Source organism: Gossypium arboreum, chromosome 6 (genome assembly GCF_025698485.1).
Source record: "Gossypium arboreum isolate Shixiya-1 chromosome 6, ASM2569848v2, whole genome shotgun sequence".
NCBI classification, from domain to species: Eukaryota; Viridiplantae; Streptophyta; class Magnoliopsida; order Malvales; family Malvaceae; genus Gossypium; species Gossypium arboreum.
In genome coordinates, this window is record NC_069075.1 from 115,431,739 (window position 1) to 115,434,491 (window position 2,753).

Sequence of the window (2,753 nt, forward strand, 5' to 3'; positions counted from 1 at the left end):
TAGGCCTTAAGAATATTGTTGGAGAAATTGTGACACAAAAGGAGTGTGGTGTAGTGGCAAGGTGGCGCCACTTAGGGACAAGGAAGTGGCGCCATAGAGGAAGCAAGGGTCCAAGGTTCAAGTCTTGGCTCTTGCAATATATTTTGGTTTTCTTTTCAATAAATCTAGAAGCAAGTAGGTGCGCTTTAAAGTTTAATGTGTTGGATTTATGACACAAATGAGTTGGTGGCCTAGTGGTGATGGCGTGAGTTGGCTTATAGGAGGACTTTGGTTGAATCCTTGGCATGCAAAGGTTGATTATTTTGCTATGTTGGGATGGCAAGAGTTGGTGTTGAATTTAAACTCGATGATGGAGGGATCCCACATCGGTAAGCTAACATAGGAGTGGATGCTGGTGGCTTTAAATAGAGAGAACTATGAGGAGAGCAAAGGTACCTTTCTTGGTGATCCCTTTCGCGTTATGGCGAGCTCGTTTGGGTTGGGCATCGGCTAGAAGTGCTTGGGCGCGGATTAACTCCGATCTCCTATCGGTGTGTATTTATCACTACTCTTGTTGTTGGATTGCTACTTGGTGCGATGGTAGAAAGGGGCCATATGGGCCCAATGGGCCTCACGGCCCAATTGGATAAGTTGTTTGATTGTGTAGTAAATATTGGACTAGGCTAGGTGAATCGAATATCTGTGGCTAGGTTTGGGCTAAAGGGCCACACGGCGTGTGGGCCCATTTTGGTAGAGAATAGGCTTTAGGCCCATTCGTATTGTTATCCATGTTTAGAATACTTTAGTTTACCAATTCTTGAAATGCCTCGACTTGTAAAATTACCAAAGTACTCCGATTCTGAATTACTGTTTTACCCTCAATTTCTGAATTACCAAAATACCCTTGGTTTATAAAATCACCAAAATACCTCGGTTTGTAAAATTACTAAAATACCCTTTGTTTATAAAATTACCAAAATACCCATGGTTTGAAAAATTACTAAAATACCCCTGTAGGGTAAAATTCTTGAAATACCCTTGTAGGGTAAAATTACCATTTGCCCCTAGGGTGTTAATGACTATTTTGCCCTTGTGGGCAAGTGTTGACTTGGACTGTGTGATATAGACAACTTTGGAGGAGCAAGGAGGCTTGGAGTATCGACTTGGATAAGCTTGAATCGTATTATTGGACCCTGTGAAGGTAAGCAACTTATGGTCAATAAGGGTTCTTTGGCCGAATAAGGTAGGGTGGATTTTGAGTTTGTTAAGCATAACTTGTATGCTAAAAATGGTGATGAATAATTGTAGGACATCGTAAGGGATCTCAGTAGCAGTCGTCGCGAAACAGGTGTGTACCGAACACCCTTTCTTAGTTCAATTAAAAAGCGAAATGTCAAAATCCGGCATTTCATGGTCATGTGAGTATGCGAATGCTCTCAAGTCATAGGGTAATTGTTAGATCTGGCACCGCAAGGTGGTAAGCACGTTCAGCGTGACGTTTTAGCGTATTCGGAAAAAGGGGCTCGACGGCCAAAAGCGGGCCCAATGGGCTTACGGACCAATATGGGTAAGAGATGGGCAAATTAGCTCGTTAGGTAGATGGTGGAATCAAATTGCATAAAACCGATAAAAATTCTGAATTAGCTTGTGTAGCAACGTAGATCACGAAATTAGCCCTAAAGAGCAAAATTATCGATATACCCTAGGGTTTTCAATTGTCTGAAGCGCATGATTGATCAATGTTGTATTTTACATGATATGCTTTTATTAATATCATTGCATGGGGTTGGGGTATTAATGGAGGAAGTCTTGAAAGTGGTTCATCCACGTCTTGGAGGCTTTGCTCAATCGATGAAATTTGAGCAAACATTCTTTCGCAACTGTGTGTGTGAAATTTGGGTGGGTTGAGATATTCCCACATGGTGTGTAGGGTTGGTGCAGGCGGTGTAGCGGTTGGTGGGTTGAGTAGTCTCCCGGATGGGCTTGCATTCATTATTCTTGATGTTATTCATGTTCTTGAACCGGGCCTATGGGCCACATTGTTATGTAAAAAGGGCTAAGGCCTTGCTCTATGTGATACGAAAAGGGCTTGACCTCTGTGTCTTGTTATCTGAATAGGGCTCAGCCCAATGGGCTCGAGCTGAATTGGGCTTTGGATGGGTTTCAGATATACCTGAGTTTTCCCAAACTCACCCCCTTCCTCTTCCATCCTTGCAGGTGAGCCCTAGAATTGGTGGACTTGGAGCTGGGCGGGATTCAGAGTGGCCATGAAGATTGATTGACGATTTTAAATAAGTTTAGCCTTTAATTTGGATTATTTTATTTTTATTATGCTTAAAGTTGTAATAAGGCCGCTATTTTTAATTAATTTTATTTTGGGGATTATTAAACTGGCTAGCACTAGGGTTCGTTTTATAAAATCTACTTGTTTTTAAAAAGATCACGATGACGCACAAAGTTTCCGCAAAGTAAATGTTTTCCCAAGAAAAATAAATAATTTAAGCAAACGTTTTGCAACCTTAATCATTTTCTTAAGATGGTCATAATCAAACGGTTTTCTCAAAATTATACAAGATGTTAGAGTGTGGCAATGGCGGTGTGCATGTCTAGGATTGGATCCGAAGAGAGCTTGGTACTTAGCGGTCAACGGACTCACCTCCTTTTTCTGGTTTCCTACGGTGCATGACTTCCATTCACTTTAACCTTCTTTTAAAAGTATCTTTACAACACCAACTCAGCTTTTCCAAACTAAGTGTTTTGAACGCACCAATGTG

At 41.4% G+C, this 2,753-nt stretch overlaps 1 long non-coding RNA gene across 1 annotated transcript; it reads left to right on the plus strand.

The window, feature by feature from the left end:
* The first annotated feature begins 1,123 nt into the window (after positions 1-1,123).
* Positions 1,124-2,399, plus strand: LOC128293881 (uncharacterized). Its single transcript, XR_008283998.1, has 3 exons — positions 1,124-1,180; positions 1,288-1,327; positions 2,197-2,399. It is a non-coding gene; the product is annotated as an uncharacterized LOC128293881 (long non-coding RNA).
* The last annotated feature ends 354 nt before the right edge of the window (positions 2,400-2,753 follow it).